The sequence below is a fragment of the Haliaeetus albicilla genome, chromosome 8 (genome assembly GCF_947461875.1).
Source record: "Haliaeetus albicilla chromosome 8, bHalAlb1.1, whole genome shotgun sequence".
Lineage (NCBI taxonomy): Eukaryota > Metazoa > Chordata > Aves > Accipitriformes > Accipitridae > Haliaeetus > Haliaeetus albicilla.
Window position 1 is genome coordinate 15,306,333 of NC_091490.1, and position 16,238 is coordinate 15,322,570.

Consider the following 16,238-nt stretch of genomic DNA (forward strand, 5'->3'; position numbering starts at 1 on the left):
ATGAGAAAAATGTAGCCACCACTCCTTGGTCAGGACAAAATACCAGTACTCGCCATTCCCAAGAAGTCTTTCTTAATCCCTATGATTAAGTACATGAATTTATCCACCTCTTCTCTATCCACCTCTTACCTCTCATTTGTTTTTATATCAGGAACCACAGTGACTGGGATTGAACCTTGGGAAGCATGAAATGTAATCCCGTATGTGGGATACATTCAGGGATTGTCACAGTCTCTCCATACAGAACAATTATATTAGATGGTACTATTATAAAGCTGTTTTAAAACAAACAAAAACTCCAAAATGACAAAGGCAGTCTTATGTCTTCCATTCCACAAGCTGCTGCTTCTTCCAATTTGACTCTAACTATATCAAAAATGCAATACGAGTAAGCTTTTAAAACTTAATTTAAGATAAAACGCTAAGCAGCCTTTACTACCTGAAAAGCTCAAAGATATTGTGTATCTTTTAGCTGTTTTCTTTTCTTTTTAAAGAAGTTGTGCTAATCAATTTCTTTTCAAAGCACTCTAGTTCCTAGCAGTTTCCTAAAACTGGAGAGAAATTGCTGTTCTTTGTAAGCTAAATCAATCTCTGAAGAGCCTTATAAGAATAAAATAGCTTAAGGATGAAACAGCAATAAGAAAGGAGATCCATCTACCAATTTATCAGTCTATCTATTTTCTAGCCATATCTATCTATAATGGTTAAAAGTTTTAAAGGACACTAAATTTAAGTATTTTATATTGCTTTTCATAAGGGCAGTTCAATTTATCTCTATTCCTTTGGAAAGATGAATATTGTCACTGCACATTGTAGGCTTGTGTTGGCTAAAAGGAGTCAGGGGCATGACAGCATTTATAGAAGGCATGAGCTCAAATGTCAGTAGAGCATCCAAAAATGGATGAAGCATCACCCAGCCACTGCCATCTGTTGAGTGTTTCATGACAGCTGTATCTTCTGACCAGAGCTGGTGCAGATAATCATGAAACGCACAGAGGAAGCATACAACAGTTACACAGAGAGAGGGGAGGGGGGAATTCCACCTTTAACATTGTTTTTAATTGCACCATAATGATTTTTTAAGACACCATGGTATGTGGCTTAGACTGTGGCCTGATTTAAAGCAAACAATAAACCACAGTGCAGCTGAAAAGCAATTGAAAATTCCTCTGCAAGAAGGTTTTGTCCAGGCTAAGCATTTAATAGTGTTTCTCCCAGAGACTTTGCCCTAAAGATACTCCTGCCATAATAAAAAAAATAATAAAACTGCCTCAACTGTTGTGTGTCAACAAGACTATCAAAGCAAATATTCTTGTTACTGACTTACTAATGTGAATGTGGGAGTTTTAAATGTTCTTTCTCTTAAAGAGGGGGGAACTTTTTGGCCATGAAAATTGAGGTACTAACACTATCAGGTGCAGATAATGCCAGCTAAAATGTTAAATGACTGTGGAATAGAGTAAAATCATTCTAGTTTTTCTATCATTTTCCCTAGTGTGTGGATCTACTTTCTCCCCCAAGGCATACAAAACTGCCATCTGACTTTATTGTTTCTGATACAACCTCTCATAAGCTGGGGAGCCTTCTAGATGAACTGGCAATCCAGACAAGTCATGAAATCAATGGCACAGGCAGTAGCGAAGGGTAGGTGTCATTGCGAAGCAAAGTCTTTGATGTGAAAGCCTTCTCTTATCCTCTTATCTAACCCTTGCCTTCCCATAGCCATGTCTCATATTGTTCTGTCACTTCAGTATGTCAGGGTCTCTGTTATTACAGCTTTAGGTTATCCAGCAGATGTTGCTGTAAACTGGTACAGCATGAACAATGGGAGTTTAGTTTGTCCTTTTGATAATGGTAATAAAGCATGCTGCTTGGGAAATAGAATTGCTTAAAGACATGTCACTTATGAACCTGTCTAAAGTTAGGAGCTGAGATTTGTACGAGTTCAGGTAACTTTACAAGTCTATAACTTTACTGGCAAATTTAGATAACTTTAGATAAACTTCAGCTCCTAACTTATCTAAGATGATAGTAATTCAGCTGTTGTAAGTATAGGAGGTTTAGTTCTTTACGATTTAAAAACAAATTATGAAATGACAATCATAGCATAATGAACACAAAGAGATATGCCCAAGTGTGCAGGCAGTATGAGATTATTCAATAAATGAATGGTTTGCTGATATGGTTGAGTCTCAACAGATTATTTTTTTTCTTTTGTAAGAGCAAGGGAGGTTATGACTGCTGCCATGAAGCTCAACAGGGTCCTCAATATCTCTGAACAAATGATCCCTCCCAAAGCCAGATAACAGTTGTCCATGTAATCTATCCAAAACAAAAATTGTCTTGAGGACATACAAGCCAAAGGTCACTTGTAGGACTGGTTCCTCTGTTATCAATCCGAGAAAGATGTCAGGCTGTAGCATGGCTGTAATATCCTTTAGGGCAGCATTGTTTGGTTTTTATATCCATTCAAACATTAATAAGATGAAGGAAATGCATAATTAATAGTAGTATGAGCAGGGGTGCCAAAGGCCATGGCTTGCCTTCATCATGCATTGTGTTACACATCTGAACTGCTCTGCTAGTTCAAATGCCTTATACAATGTTAACCATATCTGCCAGCAAGCGTCTGTTACTATTTGAACTAGGAGTGGGTAGGAGTAATTTCTGAGATGTGTGTGATTCCATAGTGTTGGGTTACACTTAGGAAGAAATGAAATTTCAAATACTTACATGTATAAAATGTATGTTAAAGCCATACAGGTTTAAAATACCAGTTCTGCTTCTAGGTCAGTGGGAGGCTCTGGTTTACTGCTACATTAGCTTTTACAAAATTGTTTGGCATTTATATCTTTTTATTTTACAAGTTTACTCTGAAAGAAGCTAGTGAAACAAAACATAAGTCTACCCTCCCCCTGAAAGTCACTTTTATGCTTCTCCTTTTTTAACATGGCAAAGTGGTTGTAAAATGTACTCTTGATTCTTAAATAAAACAGCATGTAAGTAGGATAGGTAAGGGAAGTGGGCCCCTTTCTTGAGGTTTTATAGACCGCACAGGACCTCAAACAGGAACACTGATGCTAAACATAATTTTTTTTTTTTTTTTTTTTTAAGGATTTGCACAGGATGCTTCATATTACTAAGAGATAAATGAGAAAGAAGAAAGCAGATATTTCTAAGAAACTGTTAAGGAGAGCTATTTCTTAATAATCAAGATGACAAAATTAAGTTCAGTTCTAATACAATTCAGGAAGAAATGGGTGATTTCAGAATAGCTATTCAGACTCCTGTGAAACTTAACAGGGAACTGGATTGCCACTATAAGAAGAATAGGACAGACCATATAATTCGACATCTGGGATCCAGGAAGACCCCCAGTCGAGGGTACTATTGAAATTCAAAACCGAAAAAGAAGTGTGTGAGGGGGAACCCTGAAATAGCCGCAATTGTGATGCCTGCCTTGTTTATGATTAAGGCTGATTAAAAATGCAAAAACTACATTTCATTGTAAAAAACAGTGAACTGGAAGAAGGGAAAGAAAAGGCTTTAGGATTCAATTTTGTAATTTTTAAATCCTAGGATTAAATGTGGAAAGGAATAGAGCTGCAGCATTTTGGAGATTGGGGGTTTTGTTTAGGACTGCAATTGTGTGCTCTTTTTTCCAAGGTAAGCGAATGTTAAGTACACTGAGATACTATTGCTCCGTGCTTCCATGCTAATAAGGCGTGCTTCCCACAGTGTGTGACAGAAGGGATGAATACCATGCAGTGCTAATGGTTAATTTGTAGTGGCATGTGTGTTCCTTGAATGTTTGTGAAGTTTCATGATTCACCATCACACAATTGAATCGCTCCTTTTTTTAAGGTATACTGATATGTAATGAGATGAAGCAATGCTGACAGGGTTTTTGAAAGATACATTGTCCTCCACAGCCTATTCACTTTATTATTATAATAATAATAATAATAATAATAATAATAATACCCCTTAAATTTGTTAATTTCTCACGATTTGGGGGACAGAGTCCTCATCAAATAATTTCAGTATTGACCATGATTTAAAATGTTAACTCCTGTGGAATCTGTCACAGATAGTGTCAAACCACAGTGATGCTAATCTATGTCATGGATTTGAAACTCCTTTGGGAAGCACATATTTAGACTTACTGCTGAGTGAACATGACTTCTAGGATTACAGAAGCTGTGGACAGTGAAGAAAAGCAGTAATGCTCCTTCTGACTAGAAAGTAAACAATAGGGTGATTGTCTGCTTACACTTTGGGGCTAAACAGCCCAACTGCTGAGAAGCTCTAGGTAAAAAACTGCTATCAGCAAGGAGTCTTGATGTTTTCTTCGTGGAGCTAGATGTTGCCAAGGATTCAGCTGAGCCACCCTAGTGAGTGTACAGGAAGCAAAACAGGATATTCTTGTATAGGCCCTGTTTTGTGTAATTATGCAACACTTGAACTCTTGTGTATATTCCAGAAGGGGTAACACACCTCTAAACGGAACAGGGAGGCATCAGCGGCAACTAGTGAGTGAAATATTCTTATGAAAAGTGCTCTTGATTGAAATCAGTGTGTTTACTTTTTCATTTATCTTTGGTAGGGATTGCTCCACCTTAGTGCACCCTCAAAATTAAGAAATTATTTTCACCCGGTTTCATTTCCTGTGTTTGTTTCTTTTAACAAGCAATCTAAATCATTTCAGCTGCCTCTTAAAAAGGAACAATAAGGGAAATGGTCAGGGAAATGTCTCTTCATCAAATATCCTGAGATATTTTGCAGGAATCTGCTGGATTTGATGAAACACAGGCAAATTCCCTGAAAGGCAGCTGAGGATCTTGCTCCATTTTAGCAGAGGCTCCTCTCATGCCTGATGACTCTTAGATTTGTACTGGGGAGCCTGGATACCCAGTAAATTCTGGCATGCATACCAGGAGTTTTGGGCCTACTAGGTTCCTATGTGTAATACCGGGAGCCAGAAGACACTGGAAGCTCTGGCTGGGTGTGAGTGTGTGCGCACGTGTGTATCTACGTAAGTATACTATCTGCATAAGTAGTATGCTGTTTTTATTTAAATGATCTGTTTCAATTAGAGTCCCTTTTGTTCTGTTTCTGTAAATAAAAAACACATGTTAGCTTTTGAATAATCTCTGGTTTTAATAGCCTGAATCCTGCCATGTCCTGTTTGTACCACAGATAGTAATGAGACTACACTGATGAGTAAGAATAAGGGTTGAATATTGGAAAATAAGTTTTGTTTTCAGCAATATGTTTTTTTCTTTTTCTTTTTTTTTTTTTTTTTTTGGTGTGTGTGTGTCTGGCAATAATATTGCCCAAAGAGAAATCTTTGGCTAATGCAAAGTAATGGACATCCTTTTGTGGTCTGTGGATTATAGCATAAGCACAGATTTTTCCATCCCGTTATAAAAACATTCAAAAAGAAATCTGTCCCTCCCAGAAACAGAAGAGAACAAAAACAGATCCTTTATTGAAATAATGGTAGTAATGTCATGAAAACAAGGAAAGTCTAACTAATCTCTGCAGAGAAATCCAAATTCTACTGCGAGGGGAAGCTGAAGCAGTGAATGTCAACCAGATTGCAAGAGTGTAAATGAAGGAAGAATATGGCAAATTTTTTGTAATTTTTTCTGGTTTTGGTCTTCAGTCTAGCTGATGCCTGATAAGCCTGCCTTGATCTTTGCTCAGTACAGTGTCAGTGCGTAGTGTGGAAGTCAGGGGGAAACTGAGCTTTAGTTCTCATATCCTGCTTTTGTTTGCAGTTTGCATAGAGGCTATAACAAGAGAATAGCACTGCATTTAATGAAATGAAATGGGTAGTAGTAGAATGAGCAGAACAGGCACAAAACAGAAATGTCTGTCTTCTCCACAGTTCCAGGAATGTTTTAAGTGTGATGTTTCATAGGACTATTCAGCAATCTCATCTACTTCTTGATGTTTTTTAAAAACAAACAAAAATATCTGCAGAAGAAAAAAAAATTATTCTTTTTTCGTTTAGAGAGTGGTATATTTTTTACTGGGGTGTCAGATAAGTGCCGGTTTCAGCACAAGGGAAGAAGTAAGACCACATGGCTGGGAACAAAGCAGGGGAGTGAGGCTGCTTCCCCAATCAATGGCAGCAAGCTGTCAAACTGGCTCAACTGTTGTGTGAAATATCAACATAAAGGAGTATTTAGGCAATAAATCTATTTTATTTTTTTTTACTGTGCTTTTAGCTTAAAAAGTAACAGTTTTGTTAAATTGAGAAAGCAGAACAATTTTAAAAATAGTGTTTTGCAGATCCCGTAATGAAGGTATGCATAGGCAGTCTTTTTGTGGCAATAGATAAAGTGAGGATGGTTTGGGGTTTTTTTTTTTAATTGTATTTTGTTTTTTCCCCTCTCTATAATATGCTTTTTGTGCAGTATTTTCTCTTCCATATTTGTCCTTTCTGTACTCTTCTTTTGGATTTTGTTTGTTTTTCTTCCTTCATTTCTATCCATGATTAAGATTCAGGCAGTTCCTTCATATTTTCTTATTCCCTGTGCTTTCACTGTAGTCATCAGCTCTCAATATCTTAGTGCAAACTTTGTACTATTCCAGAATTTAATGTTTCTTGATGTTCTTGGCCCTAGATTCAGGTTATTTCATGACCCTTTCCCTGAGTTTTAACTTCTTGTTTATTTGATATTTTCTAAACAAAAGTAAGCTCAAAAATGCTTAGGAGGTATGACCAAGAAAGACAAAAAGATAACTATAAATACAAAAGTTTTTTATGCCAGAGTTTTAAACTAGCCACATGATGCTTAGCAGCCTGGCACATCACTTTTGAGTGCTTTAGATGCCATCTTCTAGGGTTCAGCAGCACATTACTTTGAGGAGTTTTGGGCTTCAAATGTGGATGAGAATAGTTGAGGGGGGCGTCACAGTCTCTGCCAAATTCACTGCAAGGCATCATAGGAAGCCTTCTGAACAAAATTTTAATTTGTTTTCAATCAAGCACAACAGCCTGAGATACAGTGTAAGTTACAGTGGAGTCTGTACGTTAATAACTTTTTAAGAGCTTAAAAAAAGCTTACCCTCCCCCCCTCCTCTTCCCAAAGGTCTCTGGAAGAATTATCCAGGTTTGTATCCAACTCTTCAAGTCATTGTCACTTCTTGGAGTGGCTATTCACTATCCCCAATGTCACTCCTATGTCAGCAACCTCCCCTCAGCATTACCACTGCAGGTTCCCACCAGTAGGCGTGGTGGACAAAGTACTTTCAAAAGGTTAATCAGCAGCATTCATTAATAACTAGGTAACAGTATCCAGCCCGCAGGCTACTGGTTGTTGGCAAATCGCTCCCATGGTGCAAAGCTTGTAGTTTTTGTTCAACTGGTTGAGTGCCTTGTTGCCAGGCTTCCTGCCGGAGGAGGAGTTTGGCAGGACCATTGGGGCGTGTTGTGCAATGGCATTCATTGAGCAGCTTCGCTGCTGGCACCGCGGGGACTTCCTCAGGCTTCGCGTCTCCATGCTGAACTCACTCACGGGAATTTGGTATTTTAAGCAAGAGCAGAATAGCCTTCCTAAGGCACGTGATTAGCTCTTGGAGTGTTTCTGCCTGTGCTGGTGTCCAGCCTTGCTAGACTGAAATACAGGAGAATTTGCTCGACTGTTGATAGGCTTTTGATACTTTCCAGTGGTTCCCTTTCATGATTAGAAACATGAATAAACCCTCTACGACTCGCTGAGAAAGACACATAGAAGAGATCAGCTTACAAAGGTACAAAACAATCTACAGTATGCACTTCTGCAGCAGCGCAGCAAGTCTCCCTCTTAACAGTGTTACTGTCACGTACATATGGGTGAATGAAGCAACGCGAAGATGCAGTGAATAAGTGAGGGCTTTGTCTCAGGCTAATCACTGGCTAGGCCAAATAAGGTGCTCAGCCTGGGTTAATGGCTGAGATCGTGTCCTATTACATTGCTGACTAACATACTTTTCAGACAGAAGTTTGTGCTGTAGTCTTGGCCTCAGGTTTTACTGTTTTAATAACTATCAAAAAGGTGCCAGTTCTTCATATATGTTTGTATATTCATTGCATATTTTAGGTTAGACAAAACATTAATTTTCTAGCTGGATTCTATATTAAGATGAAAAACAAAACAAATAAACAAAAAAATCACAAACTTCCTGTCTTTCTTTGGACGATAACAAACCGCCTCAACAACAAAGTACAGAACCCTTTTTTGAGGTCACATAATTACAAAAATAATATTTGAATTAGGTCTTAGGATTTTTAGCCTTAGTGTATCACACTGATATTGTCAAATGGGCTTATGGCTTACTCTGAGTGATTTTAGCAACTCCAGTGGGGCTAGTTATGGTGTGAATTATTACTCAGCGTGAGTAAGGAGATCAGAATTAAGCCCAGATACGGTCAGAAGGAAAGAGGGTTTTGTCTGATTTGTCTGTGATAGATCTGCCCTGCTGTTAACTCCCTGGTCTTTCATTTAGTTTCTTTTTAGAGACTTTTGTTAAGACTTCCAAGGAGTCCTGAGAGGACAATTGAGCTTTTATGGGTTTTTTGCAGAGGCAGGGAGAAACAATCAAGTTGCTGGTTTTCTGGTAGTGTTGATTTATTTTCTGTTCATCCTGCAAATTTTTTTGTTATGAAATTTATTTAAAAAAACAAAAAACTGAAAAAAAACCCAAACAACAAAGTAATATAAATTGGGCTTTGAGGGAGCAAGAGGGGGAGCTTTGAGGTTAATCTGCAGATAAGGATTTCCCAAGTATACCACAACATTATAATCAGCTCTTACAGTAGGGAGGGTTATAGCTTCTGTTTTCTAAGAGAATGGATTTCCATCTGAGCTTGTCCCTGTTCAGAAAGACTTCGTAACTAAAGGAATCGGACTGTTTCTCACAAGACGCTACAAAAATGAAACAACCTGAAGCAAGACTCTAAAGTTAGTGGGCCACTTGCTGGGCTCAGTGGTGCAAAACGACTCATCCGACTACCTGAAGGCTTCCCTCCAGCAGCCTCAGGGTCCTGCTTCCCCTTTACATGGGGAAAGGAACCTGGGCAAACCCCGGCTGCCCCCAGCCGCACCTACTGGTAAGCCCCGTGCAACCAGTCTACAGCAGGCTGGGGCCTTCCCAACTCACCCTGCTCCCAGAGGAAGCCCCAGTTCTGGCTACAGGAATAGCTTCATTTTGCCAGGAACTGTCGCTCTCGCCCTTTCTAGCGCTCGTATTAAGCAGCTACAGCAAAGCAGGTTATCTGTGTGTGCTGAAGATGGCCAAAAGAATTTATGGCCTTTGGAGCCGATGGGACTAAGTTTGCTCAGGATCATGCCCTTAGTTAGCGTCCTGCAGCAAAAAGGCCTAGAGTTTAGTAAGGAAACTCTCTCAGGGATTTATAGTATTGATGACTGTAACCAAGCCTGGCAGCCCTTGGATCTTACAGCTCTCTCTGGGCCTAATCAAAGGCCATTGACGTAAACTAAAACATTTGACTTCAGAGAGCTGTGGATCAAACTCTGCGTCTACACTGACTGAGTTTGCCCTCCCCTCAGACACAACCTCACTTTAAATTCTTTTCTTCTGACAGGCCTGTAGCCTCATTCCTCTCTCTTAAGCTGGGAGGGCATTTCACGGCTCTCTAAGATGCCCAGAAGTGACTTTTCCTTTCTCACGGTGCAGTTTCACGTTATACCTGATTCAGTGTAACTGCTGGCTGACACCAAAAATCTCATCTCTGTTCTCCTGATGTCAGGTTTAGAGATCATATGATCCTGGCAGGACGACTTGACAGAAAACTAACCCAATCCAAGATGTCCTTCCCTCCCTGCCCCCCACCCCAAAAGGAGCCACTGTCCTTTCAGGAGTTTTTCACATTTGCCATGGATTAGTGTAATGTGACTCTGTGCCACGAGTGTCAAAAACTCTGCCAGGGGCATTACATAAAAGCAAAGTTAATTTGGATTAAGGCAGAGAACCCAAACAAAGAAAACATTGAGAAGAATTCAAATGAAAGTGATATGAAAAGTATTATTACCAGCATACAAGGCCCGGTCCAGAATTATTAATTAGATACTGATCCAAAGATAATGGTTAAGATGAATATTACAAGTGTGAAAACTACACTTAATGTATCTTATTATACTTACTATGATTCTCCTTTTTCTTTTCTATTTTTTTCTCAACCCAGTTAGCTGTCAGTCAGCCTTTAGCATCTCATTGAAAGGAGCTTGTTCTTGATTTTCAGCCAAGTGTTCCTGGGCCACTGCAGATATAATGTCACAGCAAACGGGGAATGTCTCTCTATTCTTTCCTCTTTCTCCTACAGACCTTGGCGTTTCGTTTCAAGCCCAGTTGTTCAGTCTTTGTGAGCAAGCTGCCTTTTACTGCATTCTTTTGCCCAGACACTGATGCATAAATAACTTCAGATTTACATGATTAGGTTAATTTTTTTCTTCAGATATAGACTCATTTTAATTTCTTTCTTCTAATTTAGATGGTGTAAATGTTGTCTACTCACATATTATTCCCATTTCAAAGTATACCCTTGAACCTCACTTAAAGGCTTGAACTCTTTTACTTTGGGTATGCATGTTTTGAAAATAAAAACTCATAAAAGAACTACAATATGTATTATTAGCTTCCAACTTTCTGTACTTTCAACATGTCTTCTTACCCCTATCAGGGAGTCTAAGCAAATGTTCTCAGTTTCCCTTCACACAGTAATGAGGAATTCTCCCTATGTGTCCTCTCTTCTCCATGGTTTGAAAATTAAAGCTCTGTCTTCAGCTATAAGACATGCAGCATATCTTTCTGAAAGATAAAGTTCATATCAGATTCAAGCTACCCAGCTGCTTCAGAGCTCTGCTTTTATGTCAGTTTTTTGGATTTCATGAGGTTGGAAGCAGCTTGCATATGAAAATTCATAGTAATTGTACCTTTTAGTGATACTTATTAGCAGAGGTATTATTCTTTACTTTTCAGTCTGATTTACCATTTCAATTTTTTAATGTGTTCAAATTCTTATTGCAAAATCACTCAGAAAAAATAGGAGGTTACTTAGAACAGAACAGATGGAAGAACAGTTAATTTTCAAAATTGGAGGTGAAACAATTACCCCTGTACAGCTCATGAGCATCTTTACTGAAATATGTTTCAAGTTCTGCTTTCTCTCTATGAAATACCTTACATTTGCTAGATAGTTTTCTAGTGGTTTCTTGTTCTGCTATGATATAAATTAAATGTGAGCTATTGTAAGCTAAGTTGGGTAGGTATTGTCACTCTGAGCAAAGTTGCTGCTAGTGCCTTCATGAAAAGATTCACAGGTGAAGAAAGATAACTGCAGTTTCCAAAATCACCAAGAACCAAGCAAGCTTTTTATTTACCATATCTTTTTCACTTTGTACCTTCTATGTCAACTGTGACCGGCACAAGTCCTCCCACTTTCATCAGGGAAGCTAGAGGTTTAGATTGTATGCTGTGCAATCTAGCTTCTTATTCAAGTAAATTGAAAAATATATTGGAATGTTTTCTGGTTAATTGGTTGGAAGAAGCTGAGGTCCTTGCCACTCAGATCCTTTGGAAAATTGCAGCTACATGATTTTTGTGCACTCATGGCTCTGAAATTGTCAAGTCAGCAGTGAAATATGCAACTTGAGGAGTGAGAAAAGGTACTGACTCTCATGACAACACCACTTTCCATCACTCTTCCTTGAGAGTTAGTTATTCCTTTGTCATACTTTATAAAGTAAATCTACTACAAAAAAGGATTTTCTAGCAACATACTGTTTAAAAATTATATTGGGAGACTGAGGAGATAAGAGAATCTCTAGCTGGAGTATAAAGGTGAGGGAATTGTAAAAATGTTTCCTTCATTGTCTTTATATTTCTGCTTCTTGAAATTGCTGTATCAATATAATACCGCCATTGCTTACTCCTCCAGTGGGGACCTCCACAAAGAAAAAAATCCAGGGAAACACCAAGGCTGGAAAGGACAGGATGAGAAACACATGCTTTGCAGAGGGTCTTATGTATCTTTTTTCTCGTCCATTGTCATGCTTAGCAACTCTTTCTTTACAGGAGGAAGTACAGGGATGTCTTTATACACAAGTGGAAGTCCCTCAAAGACTGAATTTTGTCTGTACCATCAGAGAAGAAAATTGTGTAGGGCTGGCTTCAGATGTAAGCACAATAGGCCCAGCAGCACTTTCACCATTTAGCTCCAGATTGGGATTAGGACCTTTAACTTTGTTGGCCCTGTGTTGTCTCAAGCTCTCTGTCAAGTCCCTAGCCTTTCTCTCTCCCCTCTTTCCTGTTGACATCTTTTCTCAGAAACTGGGGAGATGTAAATAAGTGAATAGATGCTGTTGCAGAGGAGAAAAAAGAAGTGGGGCTGGGGAGGGGAGGGGGGCTCTGCTTTTCAGGAGGAAAACTTCTATGAAGGGGAGAGAAATGGAGGAAAGAACTGCATGTTTCGAGGGGTTTGAGAAAGACATCTACTGGTAAGACGAAGAAGACAGGGGAGAGATGTCTCCATATATATAGCTCCCAAAGCCTCTTGCATTTGCCTAGGACACCTTAGCCACTTTGGCCCAGTCACACCATGTGTACATAGTGAGCTTTCCAAGATCACAGCACCTCTGAAATCTCAGTGGTTCTGCCAGGCCAACACCGCCCACTTGAGTTTTTGGCTACATCACTAAGGAAAAACTTGAACTGAGGACTTCTCTGTCACACGCAAAGTAGGCCAAAACATGCCATCTCATAAAATCCAAAACATCTCTATCAAACTATAGAGACTTCTATGTTCTGTGGGCTATGGCCGTGGCCTGGGAAAATTATGACCTAGGTTCAGCTCTACGTTCTGCCAAATTCAGTGTGAAAACTCTGGTCAGAATCGAGCATATCCAGCAGACTACACTGAGTCCCAAAACCACCACTTTAATACCATTTTGGTTTTGCAAATCTTTGAAAGGCTTTTTATGAGCTCAAAGCAGGGTGACAACAAGTTTCAAAACCACAGCGTTGCTGCAAAAAGGATTTTCTATCTTCCCATCAGTTCTAATTACATGGCTTCTCTCAAAACAGGTGCTTTCCTTTTCAGAAGCCACGTTAATGGCTAAAGACATGGAAACTAAGTTTCCCAAACAGCCACTTCTATTGCTGAAAAACTCAGATTCACTTGCAGTAATTTCCACTTGATTCTAAATAGCCCCTGCTGAATAAATAAGGAAAGGAGATATCTTGCATTCTAAAAGCTTTTCTATATCTCCTTATTTATAGGCATATGGAACTAGAGTAACATTTGCCTTTCTCAGAAATAAAAACTTAAGCTAGAAGATTTTCAAATTGCCTTGATTTTTCTCATTTTTATAGGAAAGAATTCTTAGGACTCATTCTGTGAGTGTAAATTTCACTGTTAAGTGCAGCTGAGAGCACATTATGAGGTTTCCCAGGGTATTTTGCTCTCCTTACCTGATTCCACTGGGTCTTTTGAATCCACATATTGCATTCATAGTTTCTAAAAATCCTTCTTTTGAACGTTTGCTTTGGGTTTCCTTTTTCTTTTAATATACTAAAGTTGTTTTTTTTTAATTACTGTTATGTCAGTGTGTACGATCAGTGAACAAAAAGCCCTATCAATTTCTCCTTTCTATTTGCAATTTGATTCTGAGATGATTTTTCCCAAAGCTACTCTGAACTTTCTCCCTTAAGACAAACAAAATTTTCTCTTCAGCTATGGAAAAGAGTACTGCTCTCTTACCCAAAATGAAACATTCTCAGGAGAAATACTGCCTTGTATTTAGAACACTGCATTTTATCACCTTGAGAGACAGGCATCCAGTTTCTCTTCCAGCTTCCACTCTAAAAAGATGAGCTTTAGGACTTAGTCACAGGGCTGGATTTCCTATTGTCCTAAACCCTACATAGTCATTCACATGGGTGCAAGATGGGTATAAAATGCTACCAAATCAGAATGGTTGTACCATATTGGTCTGAATAAAGGTGAGGTTATAAAAGGCTGGGGGGTGGAAATCCTACTTGCTATATATCTGGCTTGAACATGTGGCCCATAACCATCTCTTCTATTCTGTAATTCCTCCACCAACCCCTCCCAGCAGCACTGAATTTCAGGCAGAAGGAGGTAGAAAAATAAAATTGAGTATGCACTCAGAAGGACACCAGGTCTCATGCTTCTTTGCTGGGGATCAACGTGCCAGGGAAGTGATCAGCAAGGCAGGTAGGCTCTGGGCTTCCTGTGGGGCAGGCTTGGTATGGGGTGGCAATGGAGCAGTGCCTAACATTTACCTTCTCTAATAGAAATTGTTTCTCCTTCGCTTTTCAAAGTAAGGGAAATTTCCCCTTATTTCCAACTAATGCAAAACGTGCAGGCAGTACAAGGGAAGATGCAGCTTTTAAGTGGAATGATGGTCACCAGTTTCTAGGAGAATGAGCACAATAAAATCATTGCATTCTATTTCTTAAAGACCTGTTCACATATGGTTTTAAAAAAAGCAGTGGTGTATCTACAGCAGAATAACATAAACACAATCTTTAGTAAACTCTAAAGTTGTTATGTTTAAGCTGCAGACGTATACATCTCAATCACACTATCTTTTAGTGAAACAGACTAAGCTTTCCTCCACTGTATGAATGGGTAAAGAATACTGTGCCTTCCCTTGTTATTAAATCTTGCCTAAAGCTTTAAAATAATACATTGAAATAAGTTATATGTATGCTTGAATCATTAAAAAAAAAATATCCGTGTAAAAGAAACTGTCCTCTATGGGCCTGTAAGTTTAATGCTGACATGACTCTTTTATACAGCTCTTCAAGATAAAGATATGTAAAAGAAAATAGCTCCTCTTCTGTGTTGCAGATATTTGAAAAACATAATTTTAAAATAACTACAACCTTCAATCCTTGTGGAAATGTCTTTCTAACATGATATCATTTTAAGCATTTAGACTTTTAATTAAACCATTACAGAACAAAGTATTAAGGAAAGCTGTTGAGCCCCAACCTTTCCTGTCTCCCCCACACTGAAAACAGACCATTTCTAAATAAGTGACCATTGCCAACCTGAGCCAGAGGGCAGCATTCACCACCTTATGGTACACTGCAACTCCTGATGAATCTCAGCTACTTTTTAACTCCTCTTTCTCTGCACAATACCAATAAACGTATTAAAAAATGGATTGCCTCTTACAGCCTATTGCAGAATGGTTAAGTGAATAAATGACATTGCCATTAGCATTCAGTTATAAATACATTTGAATTTTAAACTGAACATATGCTACTTCTCTGCTTGAAACTAGCAGCTTTTGCTTTCAAAAACCATGCCCCAGACTCAGGCGTGCCATAATAATAATACTTAGCACTGAGAACGTCAAAGCTCTTTAAAGAAGATAGTATCAATATCTCAATTTGATCCATTAGATATTAAAGAAGTTTCTTACTTGAGGCTGCACAGTGATCAAAACTGATAGAAGAATAGAGCTCCTGTGTCTTAGCTGTGAGCTTGATTTAGTTTCTCATTTACTACTCTGGGTATCAATTCTAAAATAAGCTTTTATTCATATGTTTGGTTTTTGCTGCAAAGCTGTTATTCTCTTTTTCTCTCCTTCGATAATATTAAAGATCTGTCTCAGCTTAGAGTCAAATTCTTGTAGCCAATTTGGGCTGGAGAATTCCTTGAGTACTCAGTTATTAATAACTCCAGTTTCACACTCCCCTCCTCCATAATCCTTACGTAATCACTTCTTCTAATAAAATATTTTTGATCAGATCAGAAATGTATGAAAGAATTAAAAACATTTCTTGGCTCCCAGACACATGCAAATCACTTTATTATTTATTAATTCATATTATTTAAGAAAGAACCACAGATAAGATAAATATGTTTTAAAAAAATAATAAATATGAGTAATGAAACACTTGTCTGCTTCATTTGGCAAAGAGTAAGTCTGGGGCTGTTATCAAATACCAGGAGCAGGTAGAGGAGAACGTAAGAGAGGGAGGTGGATGGAAAGATTATGTAGGGCTGGGGATACTGTGCTCTCAGTTAAGCCTGTGGAACAATGAGCTTAGCCACAAAGCCAAATGCTGAAGTAACTTCACTGAATCCAGTGGAAATTTGCTTGCTTGCTTGCATTAGCTGGGAATCTAACATTCTCTCTGTTGATTTCAAAAGAACATCTCTGGATTTGAATGAGGAGAGCTGAAAGTGA

The 16,238-nt window shown here is 38.6% G+C and overlaps 1 protein-coding gene across 1 annotated transcript in view; it reads left to right on the forward strand.

Annotated features, from left to right (window-relative positions):
- The window catches only part of ADGRL2 (adhesion G protein-coupled receptor L2), a 393,866-nt gene that overhangs the window by 58,465 nt on the left and 319,163 nt on the right, over positions 1 to 16,238 (forward strand). The window lies entirely within an intron of this gene.